Raw genomic sequence first — 17,660 nt, forward strand, 5'->3', positions numbered from 1 at the left:
AGCAATCTTTTCAGTGAACCAAACTCCATTTTAAATATATTACTGCCTTTTATTTTATTGAAAATTTTTAACCCCATATACTCTGGCGTTTGGGCATAAAGTTTTAAACGATGTGTTGGAAGTTTGAAGTTATCTCTGTGGCGAGTGCTGTAGTTGTGGTCAAAACGGAAATTGTCTAGTGTATGTTGATTTCTATATAGGAACACCACCATATCGTATATGTAAAGTGAGGGGATAGATAGTACTTTTAAATTTTTTAACAGTGGTCGACAGGAGTCCCGTTTTTTTGCAACACACATGTTTCTAATTACTTTCTTTTGTAATACTAGGAGCCTAGTGACATTTGCTGAATTTCCCCAGAAGATTATGCCATAACGAATAACTGACTCAAAGTAGCAGTGATACACTATCTTTCTTGTATCCATGTTTGTGGCACCTGACAAAATACACATTGCAAATGCTAAGTTGTTCAATTTATTTGCTAATTAATCTATGTGTACCTTCCAATTTAAATTTTTGTCAAGATTTAGTCCTAAGAACTTCACGTGGTTTGCTTCTGTGATATCCTGATCATTGCAAGTTATCTTTATTTCACTCCTTTCTACTGATTTAGCTTCAAATTGCATCATTTTGGTTTTAGTTACATTTAGTTTTAGTCCATTTTGATAGAACCAAGATTCAAGTTTTTCTAAAGTATTTTTGGCTTTTTCTGGAATATTTTCAGATACCTCATTTTCAATTAGAACTGATGTATCATCAGCAAATAAGACTGAATGAACATCAATAGCAAGTGGTAGGTCTCGTTTCACCCGCGTTGAGTGAGAATTTTCGCTATTCAGGGACCACGAACAATTCTGCGTGGTGAAGTGAAGACGGAGTTGACATTTACGTTAAGACATAACACAGAACACACCCTCCGATTTTGCAGTGATTGTCATTTTGAAGCTCCTGCTGTAGAATTTGAGAAGTCCATAGCAACCACCGCATGCATTCCATCCGGTGAATATTTATGAAACAATTACATGCATTATTAAAGTTTTTAACTTTTAAACAGAATTATGTTGTTGATGTCGTGGTCTTCAGTCCAAAGACTGGTTTGATACAGCTCTCCATGCTACTCTATCCTGTTCAAGCCCCTTCATCTCCGAGTAACTACTGCAACCTAAATCCCTCTCAATCTGCTTAGTGTTTTCAACTCTTGGTCTCGCTCTACGATTTTTACCCCACACGCTATCCTCCAGTACTAAAGTGGTGAGCCCTTGATACCTCAGAATGTGTACTTCCAACCGATCGCTTATTTTGGTCAGGTTGTACCACAAATTTCTCTTCTCCCTAATTCTATTCAGTATCTCCTCATTAGTTACGTGATCTACTCATTTAATCTTCAGAATTCTTCTGTAGTACAACATTTCAAAAGCTTCTATTCTCTTCTTGTCTAAACTGTTTATCATCCATGTTTCACTTCCATATGTGGCTACATTCCATGCAAATACTTTCAGAAAGGGCTTACTGACTCTTAAATCTATACTCGATGTTAACAAATTTCTCTTCTTCAAAAACGCTTTTCTTGCCTTTGCCAGTCTACATTTTATATCCTCGCTACTTCGACTATCTTCAGTTATTTTATTGCCACATACCAAACTGGTTTACTACTTCAAGGGTCTCTTTTTCCCTGTCTAATTCCCTCAGCATCAACAGATTTCATTCGACTACTTTCCAGGATCCTTGTTTCGCTTTTGTGGATTTTCATCTTATTTCCTCCCTTCAAGATACTGTCCATTCCATTCAACTGCTCTTCCAAGTTCCTTGCTGCCTATGATAGAATTACAATATCATTGGCAAACCTCAAAGTTTTTATTTCTTCTTGGACTTTAATTCTTACTCCGAATTTTTCTTTTGTTTCCTTTATTGCTTGCTCAATATACAGACTGAATAACATCGGGGAGAGGCTACAACCCTGTCTCACTCCCTTCCCAATCACTGCTTCCCTTTCATGTCCCTCGACTCAACTGCCATCTGGTTTCTGTACAAACTGTAAATAGCCTTTCGCTCCCTGTATTTTAGATCTGCCACCTTTAGAATTTTAAAGAGAGTATTCCAGTCGACGTCGTCAAAAACTTTCTGTAAGTCTTCAAATGCTATAAACGTAGTTTGCCTTTCCTTAACCTATCTTCTACGAGAAGTCGTAAGGTCAGTATTGCCTCGCGTGCCTACATTTCTCCAGAGTCCAAACTGGTCCTCCCTGAGGTCAGATTCTAAGAGTTTTTCCATTCTTCTGTAAATGATTCGTTTTAGTATTTTGCAGCCGTGACTTATTAAATTGATAGTCGGTAAGTTTCACATCTGTCAGCACCTGGTTTCTTTGGAATTAAGGTTACTATATTCTTCTTGAAGTATGAGGGTATTTCGCCTGTGTCATACATCTTGCTCACCAGATGGAAGAGTTTTGACATGGCTGGCTCTCCCAATGCTAGCAGTAGCTCTTATTGGATACTGTCTACTCCCGGGCCTTGTTTCGACATAGGTCTTTCAGTGCTTCGTCAAATTCTTCACGAAGTATCGTATCTCCCGTCTCTTCTCCCTCTATGTCCTTTTCCATTTCCATCATATTGCCCTCAAGAGCGCCTCCCTTATATAGATTATATCAAGTTTAAACTCAAACCTTAGGTAAAATGATATTGGTTCAAACGGCTCTGAGCACTATGCGACTTAACTTCTGAGGTCATCAGTCGCCTAGAGCTTAGAACTAATCAAACCTAACTCACCTAAGGACATCACACACATCCATGCCCGAGGCAGGATTCGAACCTGCGACCGGAGCGGTCGCTCGGCTCCAAACTGTAGCGCCTAGAACCGCACGGTCACCCCGGCCGGCAAAGTTTCCTGTTACTTTTTTATGGATGGGACAATATGAGTGTCCGCACTGCATACGCAGACGCATGAATATCGCAGGATCACATCCTGAATCCTCTGTAGCAACTAATCCTTTCGCGGACGTGACAATGGAAGTTTATTGACGGTCACCACGGAAGCGCGGGCGTAAGGGGCTCCGATACATAAGAAAAATTGAAATAAACGAAAAAAATACTGTTGGCATTGCAATGTTCGCCTCTAGTGCAAGTAAACTTTAGAACCGAATGAAAAACTTAGAAGACGAATAAAGGTCTGAGAATCAGTTACAATAAGACTAAACTAACAGCCTACGAACACATCAAAAAGAAAAGAGGAGAAATTGTAAATGATGAACTATTTGAATTCTTGTGTTTGTAAAAGTCGACCGTGATAAAATTATGAACCAAAAAAAAAAAAAAAAAACAAGAGTATTGGTGACATAGAAATCTTTTTGTACACTACATTTTTTTTTAATCTAAGCATCTGGTATGTCTGGAAAGGAATATGTACCGTTCTGCTTATGGCAGTGAGACGTAGACTTTTAATGAGAAAAAATATTCAAAACCTGACAGACACTCATCCAGCATTGCTGAAATGTATGTTCGAAATTATTAGGAGAAACAGAACAACAAATGCACCATGGAAGAGACAAGACTAGAAAAAGTAATGAAGATGAATGGTTTTGATGTCGGAAGGGTACGGAAGGGGGGAGGGGGGGAGGGAATGGAGAAGCGGGCTGACGAATGTGGATAGGAATGTATAGCATATAATCCTAGGAAGTTCTTTGCTTGATTCCAAGATATAAGACGAGTCCTAGATGATAATGTAATGGGAGATGGGTATATGACATTAGAAAACATAGAGTCTTGTAGCTGGAAAGACCTTATCCAAAAGCCGATTTGAAATGAATGATCATTTTTATTATCATCATTATGATTCTAATTATTATTCTCATTATTATTCAGACAAAATGTTTAATAATACACGTAAGCCGAGAAAGATTGCTTGCTCTAAAATAACATAAGCTGCACTATACATTCTGCGAACCACTTTTATTTGTGAAATAGAGTGAGGAATAATATGGACACATTACAATGTAATAACTATATTACATTGTGGTTGTTACTGCTGAAACCTTAGTTTAAACAGCACTTCTAAAAAGAAGAACTTCGCAGTTTTCACTGAAAATGGGCAAAGTTTGAACATATTTGCTTACTGCTGCTTACCTGAAACTCACTTCTTTGTTACTTTTTGTGCACTAGTTTCGTCATACATGAGAAACGTCGTTTGCATTTAAACAAATGTCCAAGCCTTTATGACAATTTCATGGTCTTTTGCTACTTTTCATTTCCTGGGGATCATCCCTTTTTTAAACTGTTGCGTCATTTATTTGAAAATCAGGATTTTAATCTGAACAATTCAAAACTTTGAAGAGAAAATTAGTTTCTATTTCGTCAGTTATACAGTTATAAATAAGAATTATGTAATATACATTAGAGAAAGGGTTACGGAAACAATATCCCAGGGGAGAACACACACCCTGTCACGTGCAACATCCTCGAGACTCTAGTTAATGAATTCCACTCTGAAGCCACAGAAGAACTAAATCGCTTTGACCGTATCGACATTTTAACTAGACTGCTGCAGAATATGAGTCCACTCCATTGACTGCTTTCTTTCCATGGCTTCTCCAGATGCGCTGACACTACTGAATGTAAGAAATCAAAAAAATCAATACACGGTAATATTTCCTGAAGTTCACGATGTGCTACTTAAGATGATGTACTTGGCAATATTTTTTTAACTAGCAGAAAACCGAGAAATATTCAAAATCTTTCTACGCCGGGATATCTAAAATTACATATTTGGCAATATGCCAAGCTTAAATCCAAAATAAAAGAACACCCTCAGCTAATAATCAGAATAAAGTCGGGAAGAAAAATACAATCTGGAGTACCACGTGGAAAAGATAAGCCAAGAGCAATTAACCCAGGACGCGAGATAAACAAACGTATTTGTCTGATTTATTATATGCCGTATTGGTACAATCCAGTCCTTCATCCTGGGGTGAAGGGCCTCTGCACCACGGATAGTATCATCTACATCTACATCTACATCTACATCCATACTCCGCAAGCCACCTGACGGTGTGTGGCGGAGGGTACCTTCAGTACCTCTATCGGTTCTCCCTTCTATTCCAGTCTCGTATTGTTCGTGGAAAGAAGGATTGTCGGTATGCCTCTGTGTGGGTTCTAATCTCTCTGATTTTATCCTCATGGTCTCTTCGCGAGATATACGTAGGAGGGAGCAATATACTGCTTGACTCTTCAGTGAAGGTATGTTCTCGAAACTTTGACAAAAGCCCGTACCGAGCTACTGAGCATCTCTCCTGCAGAGTCTTCCACTGGAGTTTTATCTATCATCTCCGTAACGCTTTCGCGATTACTAAATTATCCTGTAACGAAGCGCGCTGCTCTCCGTTGGATCTTCTCTATGTCTTGTATCAACCCTATCTGGTACGGATCCCACACTGCTGAGCAGTATTCAAGCAGTGGGCGAACAAGCGTACTGTAACCTACTTCCTTTGTTTTCGGATTGCATTTCCTTAGGATTCTTCCAATGAATCTCAGTCTGGCATCTGCTTTACCGACAATCAACATTATATGATCATTCCATTTTAAATCACTCCTAATGCGTACTCCCAGATAATTTATGGTATTAACTGCTTCCAGTTGCTGACCTGCTATTTTGTAGCTAAATGATAAAGGATCTATCTTTCTGTGTATTCGCAGCACATTACACTTGTCTACATTGAGATTCAGTTGCCATTCCCTGCACCATGCGTCAATTCGCTGCAGATCCTCCTGCATTTCAGCACAGTATCTTGAGAGTTGCTCCCTTTGCATACCAAATTTTATCAGTTAATATTTGGAGGTATGTTTCTAGCAGTTACCATGCTGTCAGTTTTCAGACGCCGTTGCTAAATGTGGTCTTCAGTGCGAAGACTGGATTTTGCAGCTCCTCATGCTAGTCTATCCATTATAAGCCTCTTCATCTCTGCGTAGTTACTGCAACCTGCGTCCATTTAAAACTGCTTAATGTAATCAGGCCTTAACCTGCCTCTGCATTTTACCCTCTTCCCCGCCCCCCCCCCCCACCAACACACACACACACACACACAAACACACACACACACACACACACACACACACACACACACATAGTTACCTCCATTACCAAAGAGAAGATGCCTCGGAATGTGTCCTATCCTCCAATGATTTTCTTCAGTCAAGTCGTACCACAAATTTCTTTCCAACCCGATTAGATTCACTAACTTATCAATAGTTATCCGATCTACACATAAAAACTTTAGAATTACTCTGCAGCTCAACATATCAAAATCTTATTTTCTCTTAGTGTGTGACCTGATTAACTTCCATAGAAGCGTACATTCCACACAAATAGTTTCAGAAAAGATTTCCCTATTATTTCAATTTATATACGGTGTTACAAATTTCTCTCTTTCAGAACTGTTTTTCCTACGGTTTCTAGAATGCATTTTATATCCGCTTCACTTTTGCAGTTATTAGTTATTCTTATTTTTAGTGTCTATTTTCCATAAAACGTTCAACATACCCTACAATTGGCTACAATCCGTTACCATTGTTTTACTTTTGTTGATGTTCATCTCACAAGCACTTTCGAAGACGCTACCCATTCCGTTCAACTTATGTTACGTCCTTTGTCGTCTCTGACAGAATTGCGTCATCGACAAATCTTAAAATTTTTATTTCTTCTCCCTTTTAGAACTAAACTGAACTCCGCTCGAAACAGCCAAGAAGACCCAAAAGTCCCGACCGGCCGTCGTGTCATCCTCACCTTCAACATACCCTACAATCGGCTACAATCCATCACTGGATGCGGATATGAAGGGACATGTGGTCAGCACACCGCTCTCCCGGCAGTTTTATCAGTTTTGGTTGCCGGAGCCGCTACTTCTCAGTCAAGTAGCTCCTCAGTTTGCCTCACAAGGGCTGACTGCACACCGCATGCCAACAGCGCTCGGCAGACCGGATGGTCACCCATCAAGTGCTAGCCCAGCCCGACAGCGCTTAACTTCGGTGATCTGACGGGAACCAGTGTTACTTCTGCGGCAAGGCCGTTGGCTCTTCTTCCTCTCAAATAATGCAGATAAGTGACGGCTGGGAAGGAAATCATGTTTGTCTTCTACATTGTTGTTGGAATGAAAAAAAAAAACTTATAAAGGAACCGCATGGCGAGTCTCTTTAATTTTTCGTGAGGACCTCGCTTCTCCAATGCGTATATCCGTGGAGCATTGCGTACGATCCATAGAACTTGTTCTGCGTGACCTGCAATTGCCGCAGATGCATTACGGCTGCTTATCCCCAGAATGGAGCTGTGTGTGCCATAAGATGGTCTCAGGGGAGTCATGTACGCGAATCTCGACCCAACCCATTTAGAGCGATTTGCCTGTGAAGCGTCGGGTAGAGTTAGTTGAGTCTCGCGTGCACGCTGTTGGTGGCATTTTGTATGTGGTCTGCCCTTAAGTCGGTTACCAAACCAGCCAGACACGGAGGTAACAGACTTTTTCACGGAAACGCATTGGTCACATGTGCATTGTAATATTTATGCAGTTTTTTTCACTCTGTGTATGAAGAGAATTACATGACATTTGTGGACTTTAACACGCGATATCTCCAGCTAGGGCGTAGTCTGCTTTAACGTTTAATGGCTTCCTGTCCTGTGTCACAATATCTCTTCATTAATGTCGCTCCGATATTATGTAGAAGTTAGGCTATAGTAGTCCCAAGATGTTACCTTGGAGTTCTCCGATCTAAATAACGTGATGTGATGCCTTTTCGTACTGAATGTCAGAGCTCAACGTTCGGTTTGTGAGATAACGGAGTATATGAGTCATTCGAACCGTTCTGCGGAAACCGGAGCCACCTCAGTCTGTAGATGAGGCTGTTGTGCCAGAGACGGTCGAAGGTCTTCCAGACTTCTAGGAACATTGCCCTTGTTTCCTTGTTTGTACTGTAGCCGTCTGAGTGCCTCAGGGAAGTGTGATAGGGCCACTATTATTCTCTGTGTACATAACTAATTTGGCGGACAGGGTGAGCAGAAATCTGCGGTTATTTGATGTTGATGCTGTGGTGTACGGTAGGAAAAACAATCTCTTAATGTTCGGATACAGCATTAGTAGTGTCCTGACTGAAACAGTCACGTCGTACGAACATCTGCGCGTAACGTTGCAAAGCAACATGTAATGGAACAAGGAGACTGCCCTTAAGACGCAAGCGCGACCTATTCAAAATGGTTCAAATGGCTCTGAGCACTATGGGACTTAACTTCTGAGGTCATCAGTCCCCTAGAACTTAGAACTACTTAAACCTAACTAACCTAAGGACATCACACACATCCATGCCCGACAAGGATTCGAATCTGCGACCGCAGCGGTTGCGCGGTTCCAGACTGTAGCGCCTAGAACCGCTCGGCCACTCCGGCCGGCTGCGCGACCTATTCTTCAGTGTCTGGAATCGGTACCAGGTCGGATTAAAGGTTCAAGTCGAAGCAATCCAGAGGCGGCCGCTAGATTTGTTACTGGTAGGTTCGAACGACACGCAAGTGTTACAAAGATTTTCACTCTGCAGCGGAGTGTGTCATGATATGAAACTTTGTGACAGATCAAAACGTAAGCCGTATCGAGACTCGAACTCGGGACCTTTGCCTTTCGCGGGCAAGTGCTGTACTGTCTGAGCTACACAGGAGACGTACTGGCAGAAGTAAAGCTGTGAGGAAGAGGCGTGAGTAGTGCTTGTGTAGCTCAGACGGAAGAGCGCTTGCCCGCGAAAGGCAAAGGTCTTGAGTTTGAGTCTCTGTCTGACACACTGTTTTCATCTGCCAGGAAGTTTCGTTACAGACATCCTTCGGGAACTGAAATGGGAAATCCTGGAGAGAAAGCAACGTTCTTTTCGAAGAACACCGTTGAGAAAATTCAGAGAACCGGCATTTGAAGCTGGCAGGAGAACGATTTTGTTACCTCCAACATACACTGCACTTAAGGACCACGAAGATACAAGAAATCAGGATTCCTATGGAGGTACACAGATAGTCGTTTTTCCCTCGTTCTATTTGCGAGTGAAACAGGAAAGGAAATGATAATGATACGGGGTATCTTCCCCCATGCGCCGTAAGGTGGGTTGAGGAGTATCAATGTAGATGTAGATCTGTTGTATTCTACTGCTTAGAGATGTCTTGTGGAGTAGTGTTACCTGATGCCACTGTCGACGCAGTTGGCTAGTGACATGTTGTGGCCGGCCAGAGTGGCCGAGCGGTTCTAGGCGCTACAATCTGGAGCCGCGAGACCGCTACGGTCGCAGGTTCGAATCCTGCCTCAGGCATGGATGTGTGTGATGTCCTTAGGTTAGTTAGGTTTAAGTAGTTCTAAGTTCCAGGGGACTGATGACCTCAGAAGTGAAGTTCCATAGTGCTCAGAGCCATTTGAACCATGTGAAACGTTGTGAAAGCACCTTCACAGTAATGCTGCTGAGTGAGCTCAGAGGGCAGATCGGGCGGTAATTTTGTGATTCCAGGCAAATATTACCTTGATCACTTCCAAAAGAAAAGTTGTGTGTTGGGGGATACCCATCTAGGTGTGTGTTAGGTGTTTTATCGCTTTAGGCGTGAAATCACTTAGAAAACGTTTTTGAATGTTATCTGAACCGGGAGCTTTCCTAAATGGAGTGTGCTTAATAGCTGTGTCTGCTTTCGTCTCGTGCAGGTTGGGCTACAAGTAGTCTAACTTCCTGGTCCGTTTCATGTGTGAATGCTGCATCCAGGTTGAGCATAAAGGCGCAACTGGTGTTCTGGCTATTCGTTCCACTTTCACACCGATGGAATAGGCAGATCCGTCAGTTTCTTGTAGCATGAGTGCGAGGTGTGCAGCTCAGCGAGCTTCTGACGCTCTGTAAACATCTTGTAAACCATTTTGAAAATATCGTTTGTATTCCTTCCCACCAGCTACAATTATTTCTGTTAAAGCAGCACCATCTCTAGGCACCTTCCAAGTCTCAATATTCTGAAGTGCTTTATACACGTCATCTTGTATACCTCAGGGAAATCACTGTCTCTATTATTCGCTGTATATGCGTATACTTAAATAATTTTTGTAAAACTCTTATAATTTTCTCTCTGCTGATGGTTGCTGCTCTTCCGTCTTCAATGTTGGAATTCGGCGTCTGCCCAGTATAAATGACCATTTTATTTTATTTATAGTTTACTTTGAGAGTGTTTAATGAAAAATATTTATTTAATAATGCAAAATTGCGGAAAGTATCTAATAAAATGAAAATAATTTAAAGTGGAAATTTTTAATGAAAAGAACTTTGAACATTGACAGTATTAAATGAAACTAAGCTTGTCCCGGAAATACTCACTCACAGTCGCCATACATTATGTGTCGAGAATGCAACAAGGAAATCTCCTACCAAATGAGTTCAGTAATTAGACCCTGACATCGTCTTACCTGCAAAGGACATTCAGTTCTGTTCGATATCGGCACAGCTGCCAATGACGACGCTATTGCTACATAATAAGGTGAAAGAAAAAAATATATAATGTTTCGACCAATATATATATCAGGTGTGTACAGGTTTACTCACCAACAGCTCATATTTTGACCAAAAACCTACACAAACTGGTAAATGACAAATTTCCCCTACAAAATAATAATCTAAAACAAAATTTTTGTTTAACATTATTATTTTGTAGGAGAAATTTGTCACTTACCAGCTTCTGTAGGTTTTTATAGAATCCCTCTACTTATTTGTCAGAACATGAGCTGTTGGTGTGTAAACCTGAATGATTTCCGTGAGATACCTTTTACTTACTTTAAGAAATAAGTCCTGATATTATTTGTGACATTCCTTCAGTATCCATCATATTGTTTTTAATCTTCATAGTTAGTATAAAGCCTACACCTGAATTTCTTCCCTGCACCATTCCTCTGTAATAAAACACCTAACAAAATTTTAATTCAATTTAGTCTTATACAATGAAGTAGAAATTCTACATAACTTGTATAAGAAACATACAGATAGATCTGATGATGGTAATATGTTCCAAATCTTTAAGGTGAAATTATTATTGACATAGAAACTCCTCATTTGGTTATTTTCTCATCATTAGGCGAGAACTGTTACTGTTTGATTTTTCTGTCTTTCTTGAACCCACATGTATGATGATGAATAGTACATAATGTAGAAGAACGTACATATTGAAACTCATAAGTGCAGATAAACTACTGACAAATGTGGGAAAGAGTTTGAAGTTCGACATGTTAATTCAAATGAAGCTTCTTACATGACATTGAGCCTGTAGAACGTTTGAAAGGGGACGTGTTTACTTTTTCCCCTCAAAAATGCACTAGCTAAGATACTTTTAGCAGCTTAAAATCGCAAGTTCAAGCCTACAAATACTCAACTATGTGTTGACACATTAGACACTGCGCCTGTGGTCATCATAACCCATTAAAATATTTACCTTAAATGCTGAATATATATATACATCTCAAACACACTTCATATTCAACGACGTTTGAAAGAGTAAAAGATAATAAAGCAATCTACGACTAGTTTTAATAGCGCTTTGTAGTCAGGTATAATATACGAGGTGCATTCAAGTTCTAAGGCCTCCGATTTTTTTTCTAATTAACTACTCACCCGAAATCGATTAAACTGGCGTTACTTCTCGACGTAATCGCCCTGCAGACGTACACATTTTTCACAACGCTGATGCCATGATTCCATGGCAGCGGCAAAGGCTTCTTTAGGAGTCTGTTTTGACCACTGGAAAATCGCTGAGGCAATAGCAGCACGGCTGGTGAATGTGCGGCCACGGAGAGTGTCTTTCATTGTTGGAAAAAGCCAAAAGTCACTAGGAGCCAGGTCAGGTGAGTAGGGAGCATGAGGAATCACTTCAAAGTTGTTATCACGAAGAAACTGTTGCGTAACGTTAGCTCGATGTGCGGGTGCGTTGTCTTGGTGAAACAGGACACGCGCAGCCCTTCCGGGACGTTTTTGTTGCAGTGCAGGAAGGAATTTGTTCTTCAAAACATTTTCGTAGGATGCACGTGTTACCGTACTGCCCTTTGGAACGCAATGGGTAAGGATTACGCCCTCGCTGTCCCAGAACATGGACACCATCATTTTTTCAGCACTGGCGGTTACCCAAAATTTTTTTGGTGGCAGTGAATCTGTGTGCTTCGATTGACCTGACTGGCGCTTTGTTTCTGGATTGAAAAATGGCATCCATGTCTCATCCATTGTCACAACCAACTAAAAGAAAGTCCCATTCATGCTGTCGTTGCGCATCAACATTGCTTGGCAACATGCCACACAGGCAGCCATGTGGTCGTCCGTCAGCATTCGTGGCACCCACCTGGATGACACTTTTCGCATTTCCGGGTCGTCATGCAGGATTGTGTGCACAGAACCCATAGAAATGCCAACTCTGGAGGCGATCTGTTCAACAGTCATTCAGCGATCCCCCAAAACAATTCTCTTCACTTTCTCGATCATGTCGTCAGACCGGCTTGTGCGAGCCTGAGGTTGTTTCGGTTTGTTGTCACATGATGTTCTGCCTTCATTAAACTGTCGCACCCACGAACGCACTTTCGACACATCCATAACTCCATCACCACATGTCTCCTTCAACTGTCGATGAATTTCAATTGGTTTCACACCACGCAAATTCAGAAAACGATGGTTGCACGCTGTTCAAGTAAGGAAAACGTCGCCATTTTAAGTATTTAAAACAGTTCTCATTCTCGCTGCTGGTGGTAAAATTCCATCTGCCGTATGGTGCTGCCCTCTCTGGGACGTATTGACAATGAACGCAGCCTCATTTTAAAACAATGCGCATGTTTCTATCTCTTTCCAGTATGGAGGAAAAACATCAGAGGCCTTAGAACTTGAATGCACCTCGTAATTTTATGATATACGTTTAGCGAAAAAAATTAAAATTAAAAATCAGAAAAGGAACTAATAGCTCTAGAACTAGTAGTAGTATAAAAACAAGTACAGAAACAGGCATAGAGTATTACATAATATTTCGAAACAAAAGAAATTTTTTTTCCACGAAATGTTTTGAGTAACATAAAAGGCCTTTTTTTTTTTTTTTTTTTTTTTTTTGCTTGCTCCCAAAGTCTTCCACGCTCCAACAAAATGATCGCTTTTGCGAAGAATGCTAAATCCTTACCTCGCACCTCCCCTCGACCTAACCCATGATGAACGTAGCGTGCTGAGTGTAGGGCCATGGCTAGGAAAGCTGATTAAAAGATGTGTGATACGTGGAAGGAGCTCAGCAGGAAACTACACATGTGTCGCCAAGTGCAGTATTTTGTCCATGCTGGCTCTCAGGTAAGTAGCTTCATATAATTGTTTTCATCCTATCGCTTAAGTGGTATCATATATTTAATTTTACCTCCAGAGCCACTTTCAGCAGGTCATCGTACTTGAAAACTGAGTGAGATCCCGAAATTGGTTGTGATGTTAAAACAGCTGATTCGGATAGTATGTGCAAAGTGTGGTTAATGTAAGTTATAGCAATAAGACATTTCATACTCAAGGACTCTCAACGTGGACAGGTTGCTACCAATAGAACATAGTGCACCTCAATAGTAGAACATTCGAAAATAATTATGCATAGTATATCAAACCAAAGTACAGATGTGGATATTATAATATCTAATGAACTTTACTGATATAGTGCTTTCAGTAAAATTTTCAGATGGTATTTTTGTTCGTCGAGAGGAGCACGTGGAGGAAAATAATTCAAAATATATTTTGAAAACTAACTTGAAACTTTCTTCAATAGAGATGATGTCTAACAAGAAGAAAAAGTATCTCTATATATTACTGGCTTTCAAGAAAGAGATTTCATGCAAACGAGAAAAACAACTGGCTGCAGACATTAGCTAAGAATGTTACCCTGAATATGAAGAAGTTTTGTTTATCTTCGAATTCTGACTTCATTAAGTATAAGATGGATAAATATTAATGTTCTCTTTGAGGCTATCGGTAAACAATTGTCTGCTATTTTCAGTAAAACCCTTAACTACCTGCTTGGAAGTGATGGGTTGGTGCATAACTTCGTAGCGTTTTTGTTTTGCATGTTGGTATTCCGATTGATATGGGTTTAGTTATCGATTGACATTTTTTTGTACTGTACTGTCATTATTTGAATTTACATATTGTCATTTTATGATTTGGAGAATGGAGCTGTGGACGCCAAAAAATGAAGTGCGAAGTGGAGAAATCGGAATATTTTCGGTTTGAGTTCGGTAGAGGTATGACAACAACAGAGACATACAGAAACATTTGCGCCCTGTGTGGGGATAATGCCGTTGGACAGAGCGCGGTAAGAAAATAGTTTTCTCGTTTTAAGGAGGATTGTTTTGACAACAGTGACTCTCCGTGTTCAGGAAGACCATCGGGATTTGTTGAAGAGCGTTTAAACGCGTTAAGGGGAGCCAGAGGTGCCTATGCTGCCCATGTTAAAATCACTAAGTTTGAGGAACATTTATGAATAAACTACCAAATAGAAAAATTGGAATTTTTTTTTACATATAGAGTTGTTTAGTATTGCAGTTATGACAGAGGGATTTTGGAGTATCTTTTCTAGTTTCCTTCCAATTATTTTTTTATTAATGACCCAATTTTTTTTCAAATAATTGCTTTGTAATTAAACTGAAATGAAACTACTGAACATATTGCCAAATGGCTGTGTTACAATGTAAGTTTGACCACTAGGAGTGCTGTATAAAAATTTCATCTCTCTAGCTTGAGTGGATTTTGAGAAAATGTTCCTTATATTCGAAAAATTCTAATTTACGGGAAATGGCTATCAAAGTTTCTCAATACATCCCTGCACTATAGGACGGATTATCAGGGTCTTCTTCTTCATCCTCCAAAAGCTTCCTCTTCTGTCTTCTTTTCTGGCCTGTTGTTCCATCATACTTCATATGCCTTTCTCTTCTTTCTGCTCCTCTTATCCTTTCTCTGTCAATATTTCTTAGTGCTCGTACAGTGTTCACCCCAGCTGTAAATCCTAATGTCTTCAGAACTTCACACTTCACACTGTTCCCTTGGTTGTAGGTTGCTATTGCACCATAAATGCCAAAGTGCAGTGTTTTTATGCTTACAAACACCCTTTTAGGAATCACTTTCCAAATCAAATTGTTTACACTCTCATTAGGATTCTGCGTCTTTCCGTGTAGACATTTGTGTAACAATTCTGGCTGTGCTAAGTCATGAAAAATTGCTTTTATTGCATTTATCACAGCTGCTGGCAAACCATGTTTGTGATCATAGTCCTTTTTTGCATTATATTTGCACCAGGAATCTTTTGGGCACAGGCTGTGTTGAGGGTATTCATTGGAAGAGGCGGTATGAAGGAACAATGCCCACACTGATTTTCGCATGTCACTAACATTACTAGTATTTTGCCATATAGCATACCCATAGTATCTCTGTAGACGTTCAATCACCTCATTAGTAAGCCTGCCTCTCCCTCCTATTGTTTTCCATCACTGAGCTTACTTGAACCCAAAGTTTGTTTGAGCCTTCGAAGCCGAGCACCCATACGCTTTTGCACATGCCCAATGCATTCCAACTTTTCAACTACAAATTCATTTCCATATTGTTTCAGTTCCTCTATAGTCTTGAAACCTTTGGAGTCACCATCCCCAAGGTAGTATTTGCTAGAAGATGTCACAGGGCTATGGCCGGCCATGTGTTGCTTAGCAGAAGAACGCACAGTTTCAGTAATTGTAGTATCGCAACTTGGTATTAGTGTTACTTTTCTTTTCCCTACGTTCTTCCTCTTCTTATATACACGGTTACTAAAACGTGGCATCGTAACCAGAAGAACGCTTTACACAAGAAGTATAATACTACCAACAACAGGCGCAACACTGAACTAATCCGAAACGGTAAACAGCAAAGAGACGATGTTCCGCGCTCTTAGCGCTTCATTTGTCACAGAAAACAATGTAGCCAACCCTTGCACACTCGCTGTATGCGTAACATAAGGCGCTGTATGCGTAACAGGACGAGAAAATCCCAAGCAGTTCGCCAGGAAGTCACGAGAGGGTGTTAGATGCATTCAGCGGCCACCCATTTCCTCTGCAGGCGTGGGGGAAAATGGTAATAACTCCACTTCTAGGGCGAGTAGAACAATAATTCAAAGTTTACATTAAAGAGGAATGTTCCAATTAATTTTCGGTAGCAAAAAAAACCCGTAATTTTTTGGATTTGACCACCTCCGGCTCCCCTTAATCCACAATGATCCATGATACACGTCAGTATACCGGGAAATGTGATGAACTGTCATTATTACAACATCGTGCGACATTTGCATAGGATGGAGAAGGTACAAAAATCGGGTGTGTAAGTATCGCATGCTCTAACCCAAAATCAAAAAAGCTGCGGGTGGCCAAACGTGCATCTCTGCTTGCTCACTATCAATTGACTCGTTAACAACACCAATTATTCCTATCCTGTATCGTTACTAATGACGAGGAATTGTGTTTTTATGCTAACGTAAGGAAAAGAAAGGAATGGATGAGCCCAAACGAAGAAGCAATTTCCACATGAAGACCTGTGAACATCCACAAAAGATAATGTATACATCTGGTGGAACAGCGGCGGTGTGTTATACTACGAATTGCTTCCCTGAGGTATAATCATCACTGCTGATATTTATTGTCAACAACTGAGACGTCTTGCAGACGCAATCCCAGAACAACGACCAAGAAGACGGCATGACGTGATGCTATTCTTCGATTACGCCCTCCCGCATTCTGCTAGACTGACAAAAAAAGTATACAGGAGTTGGATTCGGAAGTCATTCCGCACCCAGCTTATTCACTTGATCTTGCACCCCTCCCCCCTTTTTCTCCTTTTCTGCTCTTTATCGAGCAACCCTCAAGGAACGTCTTTTCTGGATGAAAATACGCTCCAATCAGGACTCGAAGAGTTCTTCGCCTCATAACCAAGTGATTTCTATAGTCGCGGAATCTAAAAGTTACCCCAGCGTTGGCAGACTGTTGTAAAAAGTGAAGGATAATATATTATTGATGAATGAAGTCTCTGTTATGTATATCTGTTGTGTGTAGTAAACGTATGGAGAAACACTACGAACTTATGCACCAACCCAAAATGTTGGAAAGTTTGGAGCCGACGTGAAGCTAAAAACTACTGTGTTGAGTCACAGATGCCTCTGCTTGAGATAGCAACTTCGACTGACGTTTTCAGATTCCTTCGATCGCATTTGAACCGACATAAAGATTTTGCATATTTATTTAATATACACAGGACGGAATACTTGTTACTGAACGACATTTGAAGGCTTCCTCTAGCTCCGTTCACAGATATAGCATCTTAAAAATTACTCCTTGTATGGCATCGTCTAGATGTTGGTAGTGTCATTTCATCTTAGGCGAACCTCCGCTGTCAATATGTAGACGTATGCAGAATGACAAGAAATTTCGGAGGCAGTATCCACATAGCCGATAAAAGCATATCATGGTACGACATATAATTGAAGAGATACGACTTCATAAACGCTGAGACGGGCGAAAAACTACCTCATTTACTACTTCCTTTCTACTAACTCTATTTGCAACATCAGTCGCTAACAGTAGCCACCTGTGTCGCTGAATATCCCTAAACAAATGCGTTATTATG

General features: G+C 40.5%; 1 pseudogene; it reads right to left on the reverse strand.

Annotated features, from left to right (window-relative positions):
- Nucleotides 1–6,942: 6,942 nt before the first annotated feature.
- LOC126093776 (5S ribosomal RNA) lies at nt 6,943–7,059 on the reverse strand (annotated as a pseudogene).
- Nucleotides 7,060–17,660: the final 10,601 nt, after the last annotated feature.

Source organism: Schistocerca cancellata, chromosome 7 (assembly GCF_023864275.1).
Source record: "Schistocerca cancellata isolate TAMUIC-IGC-003103 chromosome 7, iqSchCanc2.1, whole genome shotgun sequence".
NCBI classification, from domain to species: domain Eukaryota; kingdom Metazoa; phylum Arthropoda; class Insecta; order Orthoptera; family Acrididae; genus Schistocerca; species Schistocerca cancellata.